The 12,148-nt window shown below is 49.7% G+C and overlaps 1 protein-coding gene across 4 annotated transcripts in view; it reads right to left on the minus strand.

The window, feature by feature from the left end:
- The window catches only part of TMC5 (transmembrane channel like 5), a 73,788-nt gene extending 64,153 nt beyond the window's left edge, over positions 1–9,635 (minus strand). The window contains exon 1 of one of the 4 annotated variants that reach the window (XM_044747269.2): positions 9,499–9,635. The gene's annotated coding sequence lies outside the window, so the exon portion shown is untranslated. Of the gene's footprint in view, positions 1–325; positions 462–2,568; positions 2,709–2,730; positions 2,865–9,498 lie in introns of those variants that run through there. The other 3 variants (XM_070484848.1, XM_014853464.3, XM_070484849.1) reach the window with 3 other exon arrangements.
- Between the last annotated feature and the right edge of the window lie 2,513 nt (positions 9,636–12,148).

Here is a 12,148-nt window from a genome sequence, read left to right on the forward strand (position 1 = left end):
ACCCTTTGGTATCATTCGGAATATTTTTTGACATGTGCATACCTCTTACTTATGGCTTTTTGAAAATAAAATATATGATGTCCGAAAATCCCATTAAACCATATGAAAATTAAGTAAGGACTTAAAAATACGAAGAAATGAGTAGTGCAGGTCTTGGGACAATCAGATCAGTGTCCCTAAGTAGGCAGGAGCAGCCTGGACACAGGGGTTTTGAAGCAGAAGACTGGCGTTTAGTTTGAAATATAGTATCATAAGTGCTCCTTCCTCTCGGAGAAGCCAAATCTCACTCTCTCTTTTTTTTTTAACTCATTTCTTCAACACTCACATCTTGAATTCGGCCATCCTTTTGCCCATGCTGGGTAAGTATGATGTTAAGCTTGGGAAGTTTCTAGATTCGGTGCTATTTGCTGTAGGGCCAGGAGTAGAGTGAGGGAGGGAGGCCTGGGATGCAAATTTAAGAGGGTCCCCAAAATTCCTGTAATCAAGATAAATAATATTTTAATGCAGTATTTGTCTTTTCCTTTTTTTTTTCTCCCCAAAGCCCCAGTACATGGTTCTACATTCTAGTTGTAGGTCCTTCTAGTTCTTCTGTGTGAGCCACCACCACAGCAGGGCTACTGACAGACGGGTGGTGTGGTTCCATGACCTGGAACAGAACCAGGGGCAACTGAAGGTGTGAGAGCACCAAACTTTAAACACCAGGCCTGGGGCCGGCCCGGTGGCACAGCAGTTAAGTGTGCACATTCCGCTTCTCAGCGGCCCAGGGTTTGCCAGTTCGGATCCCGGGTGTGGACATGGCACCGCTTGGCAAGCCATACTGTGGCAGGTGTCCCATGTATAAAGTAGAGGAAGATGGGCATGGATGTGAGCTCAGGGCCAGTCTTCCTCAGAAAAAAGAGGAGGATTGGCAGTAGTTAGCTCAGGGCTGATCTTCCTCAAAAAAAAAAAAAAGAGTAAAAAAAAAAACAAAACCAGGCCCTCAGGGTTGGCTCAAATGCAATATTTTTTAAAGCAGGAAATAAGGCAAAAATCCATGATGAACAAAATATCAACATTTGCAGTAAAGACAGGATAGGGATTACTGGTTATCCTTTTGCTCCAATTCGGCTGGACTCCACACTGACGGGCAGGCTGGCCCCCGCAGTCTGGCAGTTCCTTGAGTCACAGGCTGCCAGGTACCCTCATCTCACCCCAGAAATGACAGTCGTGGGGGCAAATAGAGCCATCTGCCTGGAGCCCACCACCTACCTCCTCTCATTTGAAGACCTTCCCTGTGATAGCACAATTTGTAAGTCAAGTCTCCACCACAGGAGAGAATTCCACCTCTCCTTTGGAAAGCCACGAGTTGGCATTTGCAGGGGGGGGGGGGGGACACTAATACACCAAACATCACAGTAACTGTGGTCTCCAGTTCTTCCTGTGAACTATAGAAACAGGCCTTCCTTTTCTTCTTTTAAATGATACCCACCTAGATTCAAATGCCTCAGAAAACGAAATCTGTTTGTCCCAGCCTTTGCAACAATACGGAAATCTTTATCAGTCTCTTCTTTCTTCTCCTATGAATAAAGAGCGTCTTTCCTGGAAATCAGCTGGGGTTTATCTCCAGGAACATTGACCCTTCGGCAGCTGGAAATGATCTGAGCACTAATTTAGTCTAATCCACCACTCCATTCCGGGAACTCATGGCGAATGTGTTCCATCGAGTGATTCACTAAACACTTAGAAAGACATTTGTTTGTACCTTGAACCTGACTCTGCCTCCTGGGAGAGGCCCCTTCCTGGCAAAACAAGACTATAAACCCCACTGCCTTGACACCCATCTCCACTGTGCCCCTCTTCCCCGCTCCACAGCAGAGGAATCTAGTCAAACGACAACCACAATAATAAGCATAAAGACGGCACCATTTATTGAGCGCTACTTGAGTGCCAGGCACTGTGCTGTGCCCTTCACATGTATTAGCTACTGAGTCCTCAAATAACCTTATGGAGAGGTACTATTATCCCCACTTTATGACTACATTGAGGCCTAGAGAGGTTAAGTAATTTGCCCAAGGCCACACAGCTAAACAGAGGCAGAATGGGATTTGAACCCATGCCTTTCTATCTGAATTTTGACCATCATTGTCATCAGAGGAAGAAGAGGAAGAGGAGAAGGAAGAGGAGAAGTGGTTAGAGATGACATTTCCTGAGGACTTCACGTGTACCATATTCTCTTATTATGCACCCGTGGAGGTGGGAGCTCTTAGAATACCACCCATTCTGCAGACAAGCAAACTGAGGCCAGAAAGTGACAAAAACTCCCCCAGCATCTCCTAGTTAGGACCCAGGAAGCCCAGGTTCCCACTCAAGCAGACAGCTCTAAAGCTTGCTAAGACAACACGCTCCCTTGCTCCCACCTCCCCACAGTCATTCTTTCCTCTAACCAATATTTACGGTGCATGTTCTGGACCTGGCATTCCGCAATGTGCAACAGGACAGCCCCAGTTTTTGTCCTTCTCTCACGACGCATCCCCAAGTGCTCCCTATCATTTCTGTGTCCCCTGGCCCTCCCCCAAAGCAGCCTCTCACCTGCCCTCAGGCCTACGGGAACACACAGGTGTCCCCTCCACTCTGCCGAGGCAGTGGACCCTCTTTGGTTCTTAGCCCATCTTTTTCTGCCTTACACGCAGCCCTGGACTTGCTCTCTCCGTCGTACCACTGGCCACTGGCTCCCTGGAAGGAGATAGTTACCAGCTCCGTGGCAGTTTTATGCCACTCTGGTTATCATCTCTTCCCTCGCCAGCCAATGAAGAACCAGGTCTCGCTGGGTTAAACGCAGATCAGTCCTTGACCTGCGACATGATGGCCGCACCGCGGCCTCTGCATGCTGGGTTTGCTAAGAAGCACGCTGTCTGGAGCTGAACGGTGCATTTCTTTCTTCCTGAACCCCAGCACCTCCCTCTCATCAATATTCTTTCAGCATCTGTGCAATAAAAAGATCAAAGTCCTTTCTAAAGGTTATTTTATTTCTTAGAGTTATAAGGAAGTAAGTAAGATTAATTTCCCGGATCCTCCCCGCCCAGAGTGAGGTGGCACAGAAAGAAACTATCTTTTCCTTTCTGCAACAAAGCATTCTTCCTGCTGGAGAACCCCAGGCTTCACCAGACACCGTCAGGCACGGGCCACCATGTTCTGCAGATTCAGCCCCTGGGGCAACATTCAGATCTTACAGGTTTAACTGCTTCCCTGCCAGAGGTGAAGGACAGGTAGCGTGGAATCAGCCCACGTTTCAAGGCAGGCTGACTGACGCGAACCCTGACTCTAGCACTTTACAACTCTACCCTTCTGAACCTCAATCCCCGCCCCCCACATCTGCAAAATGGGGACGATACACCTTACCTCCTAAGAGCTAAATGGGTTAACCTTTGAGAAATGTTGGACCATTTCCTGCTCAGGTTACTTCTAGCCACCTAAGACCAAATTCCCAGAGAGAAACTGGCAGTGGCTAGAATGCTAATCCTCCAGGCACAGTGAACTCTGGAATTCATTCATTCTTTATTCATGCAGAAAGAAAGAAGGAAGTAAATGACCCAGGCCTATGGTAAGATTTCCATATTTTACAAATGCCAGAACAAACCAGTTCCGTTTCTATGGCATTTGAATCTGGGTGGGCATCACCTAAAAGAAAATCCTATGTCTAGAATTCCCAAGAGTAACTGGGGGCCCACAGTTACTGTTCCCAACCTTTGATGTATTAGCACCCCTAATAAGCACAAAATCGTGGCTTTCCAAAGGAGTGGCAGAATTTTTTCCCATCATAGAGACAGACTTGGTTTATAAGTTGGACAATCAGAAGAAAGTTCTGTCAACGAAAATAATCCATCACCAATCTATAAATGAAAATTTGGGTGAGTTTATTCTGAGCTAAAATGTGAGGACCATGGCCCAGGGCCTTTCTTCTGGAAGGAAGAAAGGGCACTGAAGAAGTGGGGTGTACAGAGTGTTATATACCCCCAAAGAGGATGTTTCACATATGATTGAAATGTCCTTTTTACAACAGTCACGAGACTGCTCTGTTGGCACAGTGATTGATGGACACAGCAGGTAGGTCTGCTGTCTGGGTGGACACAGCAGGGTGGCAGGTCTGCTGTCTCGAGCTAGGTGGTCACAGGTGAGCTGGGTGGTCAAAGGTGAGCGCAGCAATCAGTTCCTAGCCTGAGGAAAGATGCTTATCCTTAAGGAAATGCCAATGTGGGGGGGAAGTGGCACCTTTATCTTAAGGGCATTTGTTCTTGCCACAGGAAATGTTTAAAGCAGATATACAATGCATGCTCAATGGCCATGTCAGGCCCTTTCGGAAAAAACAAAGTCAGGCTGAATTGGGTTTACACCAAATGGCTTCCCCGTATATTCCAATATATCCTACTGCTTGCCATTTCTATTTGTCAGGTCTTAAAATGAGAGGAGGTAGGTGGGGATCTCCAGGAAGATGGTTTTGTTTGCCCCAGAACTGTCATTCCTGGGGTGAAATGATGGTACCCGGCAGCGTGAGACTCACCGAACACCTAGATTGTGAGGTCCCGCCTGCCAATTGGTACAGAGTTGAGCCAAGCTGGAGCGCGAGGCAAAAGGACAAATCGGCAACTCTTGTAGGTCTAAGTCAGGGTTCTCAACCGCAGCACCACGGACATTTGCGTCAGATAATTCTCGGTGGTGGGGCTGTCCTGAGTATTGTAGGATGTTTAACAGCATCCCTGGCTTCCATCCACTGGACGCCAGTAGTGATGCGGGGTTGGTGAGCCAAGGAGTCGATAGAAAGATTTCTTAGACTCTTAAGATCTGGCAGTAGTGCTCTTTTATTTAGAGAATAGAATAGCATGGGGACAGGACCCACGGGCAGTCAGAGCTCCTGCTGCTGCTGCTGCTGCTGCCCCCACTGGCATGGGGACAGGGCCCATGGGCAGGCAGAGCCGCTGCTGCTGCCCCCGCTAGCATGGGGACAGGACCCATGGGCAGGCAGAGCTGGTGCATGGGGACAGGAACCACGGGCAGTCAGAGCTCCTGCTGCTGCTGCTGCTGCTGCTGCCCCCGCTGGCATGGGGACAGGGCCCATGGGCAGGCAGAGCCACTGCTGCTGCCCCCGCTAGCATGGGGACAGGACCCATGGGCAGGCAGAGCCGCTGCTGCTGCCCCAAGTTGAGGGTTAGGGCTAATTTTATAAGGCATGGGTATGTGAGTCATCTCTTTACAAAACAAAGGAAAGAACATGAAAAAAAGTTAAAATGGTATCAGTGCAGGTGGGGTCTGATCACTGGGTGATCCCATGACTTTTAGACAAGAATCAAATCGGATTAAGTAAAGGTTAGAAAGGTTAGAAGCCACCACCCTAAATCAGTTACATGAGATTGCCAGACAGCAACCAACTTAAGTTCTTGCCTTCCCCATTAAGAGCTTCTAGGGACAAGGTCATCTCTCTTCTTCTTCCTGGTACAGAAAGGGAGGCACCTTTTACAGATAGAGATTTACCTTACAAATGTAAATGTGTCCCAACAAGGGCAAGTTCCATTCCCCAGAGCCTCCTTCCCCGTCCCTGTTATCAAAAGCAATCAGCCCCAAACAGTCCCGATGCCAAAGAGACACATCCTGGCGTGGCCAATTTCAGGTCCCTACAAGGTCATCCCCCCCTTCCTTCACAAATGCAAATATCTCTCCAAGGGCAAGCAAATTCCAGTCCTCAGAGCCTGCTTCTCATCTGCAGTTTTAAAAGTAACCAGCCTAAAAATCCTCATCATAAACCACTTTAAAATTAAGCAGCCTAAAAATCCTCATCAGTAGGATATCGCCCCATTACCACCCCCCTGCAAACTGTGACAACCAAAAATGTCTCCAGGAATGGACAAATGTCCTCCTGGAGGCAAAATCGCCCCAGGTGAGGACCTGCTACGAATGACACAATGTTCCATGGTCTCGGGAGACTATCTCCTGACTACCCATTGCATGGTCGAGGGAAGTGACATCCTGGCATTTCCCCGTAAAGCTTTTCTCCCCCCGTTTCGCCACTTCTAGAAACTACACCATATTTTTACAAATTGTGACTTATGACACACATATTCTGCCCTACCAACTATAATTATATATAGCTTGCTATGTCCGCAGCTGGACTATAAATTGGCAAGAGTTTGCTTCTGGAGTGAGGAACTGGGTGGCTGGGGAGAGATATAGAGGGAGAGATTTTTCAGTATTTGCTTAGATATCCTTTGGATTTTATATCATGTGGAAGTGTAATATTCAAAAAATAAATTAAATTTTGAAAAATTTCTGCTGTGAATTGCACACAGTTTGGATAGTATGATCCCATCTTTGCTAAAGACAAAGGGGCCGGTTCCGTGGCCAAGTGGTTAAGCTTGCGTGCTCCACTTTGGTGGCCTGGGGTTTCACCAGTTTGGAGCCTGGGCATGGACATGGCACCACTCCTCAGGCCATGCTAAGGCAGTGTCCCACACAGCACAGCCAGAAAGACCTACAACTAGAATATACAACTATGTACTGGGGGGCTTTGGGGAGGAGAAGAAAAAAAAGATTGGCAACAGATGTTAGCTCAGCTGCCAATCTTTACAAAAAAAAGACAAATAAAAATGATCTATATTAATTAGCATATCCAGGGGAGGGAGAGAAACCTAGAGGAGCATACATGAAACTCCAAACAACGCTTATCACCAGGGGATGAAATCACAGAGAGCTGCTCACCTCCTATGCAAATATTTTCATAGGGCATAAATTTAAAAAATAATCTAGATGGGGCAGACAAGGGGATCTGGGCATGGAAAGAGGAAGGGCTGAATTAAGATGGTGGCAGTGGAAATGGAAATAAATGGGCAGGTGCTAGAGAAGACGGAATCGCTCTGTGCCATTGGGCTGTTAATTCATCTCCCTGAGCCTCAGTTTCCCCAGGTGAAAATGGAGATAATTATAACACATATAAATGGCTAACATTTATCATTACTATCATTACATTGTTCTTATCACCATATGTGGGTTGATTATATATTTGATCCTTACAGCAGCCCTGTGAGTTAGATGCTGTTACGATCACATCATTTTACAGATGCATCATTTGAAGCAAAAAGAGGTTAAGTAACTTGGCCCAAGGTTACACAGCCAGGAAATCGCAGAGGGAGGATTTGAACCCGGGCAGTCTGGCCCTGAAGCCCCGGTTCCATAGCTCACTAGAGCGGGCACATGAGTGATCTGCCTGGAACAGAGCAAGCAGAACAAACGATAACGACTGATTCAGCCAAAGGCAGGATCCCCGCCCTCACCGAGGGCCCACGTCAAAGGATGCAGTTCCTTAAACAGAGAGCACAGGGCCCCTCCCGTCACACGCCAGCTTTCCTGTCCCCAGGGACTGCCCCAAGCACTCAAGGGCAGCACTTGCCCCACCAGAACACAAACTCTCCACGGATGCGACAGGCAGAGTCTCCTGGAAGGAGACGCTGGATGAGAAGGGGCTCAAGGACAGGGCACTTGGCTTCATGTTCCTTGGAGAGAGGGTTTCACCTGCACGGGACCGCCCCTCCGGCCAGGAGCAGAGAGGAGCACCCAGCATTCAGTAACACGAGCAATAATCGCTGCCTTTTCTAGATACGAGTGCAGAGCACCCTGTCAACAGCACGATGAGGTCCTGTTCTTGTCCCCATTCTACAGACGGGGGTACTGAGGCTCAGAGAGCAACTTGCCAGAGTCCCTGGGCTGGGAGGTACTCAGAGACGCTAGCTGAACCCAGGCCTCGCTAGAATAACTGGTATGTAACTGTCAAGCACCTGAGATCCTTCTGCCCACAGCTTCACCTGCTGCAAGGAGGGGACTCTGTGCCCATTCTGTATAAGGACAGGGCACCAGGGCCCTGGGACAGCCTCCCTGTACACCAGGGTACACCCCTCCTGCTGCATCAAGCAGGGGCACTTCTCAGGAACGTTCCAGAGAGCAAGCAGGGGCCGGGTGCTGTGGAAGGCACACAGAAGGCAGGAAAGCTCCTTGGTCACCCCTTCCCCTTGCCAGCAGCCCCCTCTTCCCTCCGCCTCTTCTGAGTGGTCGCGCCTGCTGCGCCATCCCCTCCACTTTCGTAGGGGCCGCCAGTAGCCAGCGTTTACTGAGTGCCTGCTAAACGCCAGATGCTGTTCTGAGCGCTTTATCTTTATTTAATCCTGATGAAAACCATATGGGGTAGGCACCATTGTTATCCCATTCTATGGATGGGAAAACTGAGGCACAGGAAGAGTTAAATAACTTGCCACATTCCCCCCACCCGGAGGTGATGGAACCTGGACTGGACGTCAGGGCCACGCAGACTTCATGATCAAATAGACCTGGGTTCAAATGTTGACTTCTCTGCCCACCACCTGTCTAACCTCTCACAAATTATCTGACCTCTCTGAACCTCAGTCTCATCATCAATAGTACCAGACCAGCAGGGGTTATTATAAGGACAAAAAGTAATATGTGTTCCTTATTCATTTGACAAGTATTTCTTGGGCATCTTCTATGCACTGGGGATGCAGCTGCAAACAGAACAGGAAAAAGAAAAGAATTCCATTCTCTTGGAATGCACACTCTAGGAGGGAGGTGCTTATGTGTGCTGGCTCAGTTAATCCTCACAATAACCCCGCAGGTAAGGTACTATTACCGTACTCCCTTCACAGACAGGGAGAAGGAGTCTCAGAAGCTGTTTACCCCACTCCCCCTTCATCCTTCTAGTAAATAGTGGGACCTGGATTGGGCATTAACGTCCAGTCTCTGGCGTTCGACTTCCCGGGTTCAAATCCTGCTGCTCCCATCTAATCGCTGTGGGCAAGTTACCTCCCCGAGCCCGAATCACACGGGTAAAATAGGACCAGGAGATCAGGAGATTACGGCGGGGGGGGGGGGGGGGACACAACATCTAACATTTAGGAGAGGTTCTTGGGTCCCCAGCACACAGAAAGCTCGCAGAAATCCTGGGAGGGACGTCCTATTTTTAGCCTTTTTTTTTTTTTTCTACAGAGGTGGAAACCGGAGTCCAGAGAGGGTAAGCTGCCCAGAGGCGCACAGCGCAGAAACTGTGCGATTCCGAAGCCCGCGAGCTCTGGCCCGGGTCGCCGCGCCAGGAGAGCTCGCCCGCTCTGGCACCGCTGAGCGAGCGGCCCATAAATGGGTGCGATTATTTTTCCCTTCCTGCAGCGGTGGCGGGGAGCAGGGTGCACCCCTCGGAAGCTTTCCTAACACGGGAGGTCCGCGCGCGGCCGCCTCGAGCTGGACCCACCGCCTCGATCCCCCAACACGCCCGGATTCCCGCGCGGGAGGGGTTCTCCCTCATTTCTCGATCCCACTCCCGCTCGCTCCCCGCTCCCCCCCCCCCCCCCCCGCCGCGGCTGCCACGCCTGGCCACCCCTCTGCAGTCCCGCGTTGGGGACAGACCCTCCTGGGGCGCCCCGTTCTTTCCATCGATCCCCTCTCGCCAAGCCCCCGCGTCTCGGTGGATACCTGGCGGGGGGCAGTCCCTGCGCTGGTCCCGGGGCCTGGCGAACCGGTCTCGCCTCCCTCCAGCTGTCGCGTCCCCTGTGTCTGGCGCTCCGGCCGCCGCCCTATCTGCTCGCCCGCGGGGTGCGTCGGCCACTCGGGCCTGGGGCAGGGGGTAGGGTGCGCGTCCTGGCGCCGGAGCCGGACTTCCTGCACGGAGGGCAGATCGCATTCTTCTTGGAATCGAGCCGAGTTCCTGCGAGCTCTCGGTTAGTGCACCTGTTGGCACCCGAGACCACTATTCACGGCCCCAGTCTGCATTCTCTCTCCCCTTCCACCGAGCAGACCTCACCAAGCGCTCGCCAGATGCTGCGCGCCGGCGTGGGTGCTGCAGCGCTCAGGGGACCCGGAGGGCGCACGGGCTACCGCTGGGCTCTCCAAAACGTTGGCCACCAGCCACCGGTGGTTATCGAGCGCTTGAAATTGTAGCTCCAAGGAACACAGATGTTTTCAAGACGTAGGACCGAAAGGGAATTTTTAAAAAAATCTCATTAACAAGTTTAAAATTGATAGCATGCTAAAATGATATTTTGGATATCGTTTGTTAAATAAAATATATTATTAAAATTAATTTCACCCGTTTCTCCTTTTCTTTTTTTTTTTTAAAGATTGGCACCTGGGCTAACAACTGTTGCCAATCTTTTTTTTTTTTTCTGCTTTATCTCCCCAACCGCCCCTCCCCCGACACAGTTGTATATCTTAGTTGCAGGTCCTTCTAGTTGTGGGATGCCGCTTCAACGTGGCCTGATGAGCGGTGCCATGTCCGCGCCCGGGATCCGAACCCTGGGCAGAGCACGCAGCAGAGCACGCGAACTTAACCACTCGGCCACAGAGCCGGCCCCTCTCCTTTCCGAAAGTACAGCTACTAGAAAGTTTAAAACTGTGTGTCTCCTATTATCCTTCTATTGGATAACACTGGCCTTGGGCAAGAACCCACGGGGTGTTCCGGAATACCTCTCCCGGTTCTCCATTCTAGAATTTATTCAGCTCTTCCTTATTTCCTTCAGGAAACATTTGGGGAAGGCCTAGGACCCACCAGGCGCTAGTGTTGGTTCTCAAACTCAGGAACTTCCAGGATAAAATCTGAAGTTGGCCCCTGGTACCTGGAGGGCAAGGAGAGACTGAAGAAAGAGGCAGGACTCCAGGTTGGTAGGTGGCAGCTCTAACAAGCAAGGGAACTGACATGTCCCGGGTGGCCACAGCCTGCTGGAGTCTCCAAGGTTGATATAGACGCTTTAATAGGAGGCAGTCTCATATACCATCCAGATGGTCTCAACAACGCATTCTCTCTCAAGGTTGCGTTCTTGAAACCGGCTCCCCCTGTGGGAACAGTGGACAGAGCGTACATTCCAAGGACAGGGGAGGGGGTGAGGAGCCTCTGATTGCCCGGGTCCAGCACGCGGGTCAAGTGGTGGTCACGTCGTCTCGATGACCTCCTCCTCCAACAGCTAGACACTGGAGGATAGAGTAGTGAGCAAAAGAGATACTGCCCGTGGCCTCAGAGCTGACAGGTCAGGTGACAGACGTCTGTTGAATAAAATGCACAATGACAGAAAAGGCAACCTAAGGAATGGGGAAAAATATTTGCAAATCATATATCTGATAAAGAGTAAATATCCAGAATATACAAAGAACTCCTACAACTCAACAACACTAAGAACAACAAAGCAAAGAGCCAGGTTTAAAAAGGGGCAAAGGGCTTGAACAGACGTTTCTCCAAAGAAGATACATAAATGGCCAACAAGACCATGAGAAGATGCTCAGCATCACTAACCACAGGAGAAACGCAGGTCGAAACCACAATGAGATATCGTATCGCGTCCATTAGGATGGCCACTAGCAACAAAGCAGAAAACAACAGGTGTGGGTGAGGATGTGGAGAAATTGAAACCCTCACACACCGTTGGTGAGAATGTAAAGTGGTGCAGCCACTGTGCAAAACAATATGGACAGTCCTTAAAAAATGAAAAACAGAAATGCCATATGATCCAGCCATCTCGTTTCTGGGTATACATACAAAGGAATTCAAAGCAGGATCTCAAAGAGACGTTTGCACCCCCATGTTCATTGGAGCATTATTCACAATAGCCAAGACGTAGATGGAACCCAAATGTCCATCAACTGATGAATGGGTAAAGAAAAGGTGGTATATCCGTACAATGGAACGTTATGCAACCTTAAAAAAGATGGAAATTCTGATACATGCTACAACACTGGGGACTCTTGAGGACATTATGCTATGTGATTAAGCCAGTCACAAAAGGGCGAGTAGTGTATCATTCCACTGATGGGAAGAGCTAACGTAGTCAAAATGGTAGAAACAGAAAGTAGAAAGGGCTGAGGGGAGAGGACGGAGAGAATTAGTATTTAATGGATACGGAGATTCAGTTTTGCAAGATGAAAAAGTTCTAGAGGGGCCAGCCCGGTGGCATTGCGGTTAAGTTTGCACACTCTGCTTCGGCGGCCCGGGGTTCACTGGTTCGGATCTGGACTCAGACCTACGCACTGTTGATCAAGCCAGCCTGTGGCAGGCGTCCCACATATAAAATAGAGAAAGATGGGCACGGATGTTAGCTCAGGGCCAATCTTCCTCAGCAAAAAGAAGAGGATTGGT

The sequence above is a fragment of the Equus asinus genome, chromosome 14 (genome assembly GCF_041296235.1).
Source record: "Equus asinus isolate D_3611 breed Donkey chromosome 14, EquAss-T2T_v2, whole genome shotgun sequence".
Taxonomy (NCBI): Eukaryota; Metazoa; Chordata; class Mammalia; order Perissodactyla; family Equidae; genus Equus; species Equus asinus.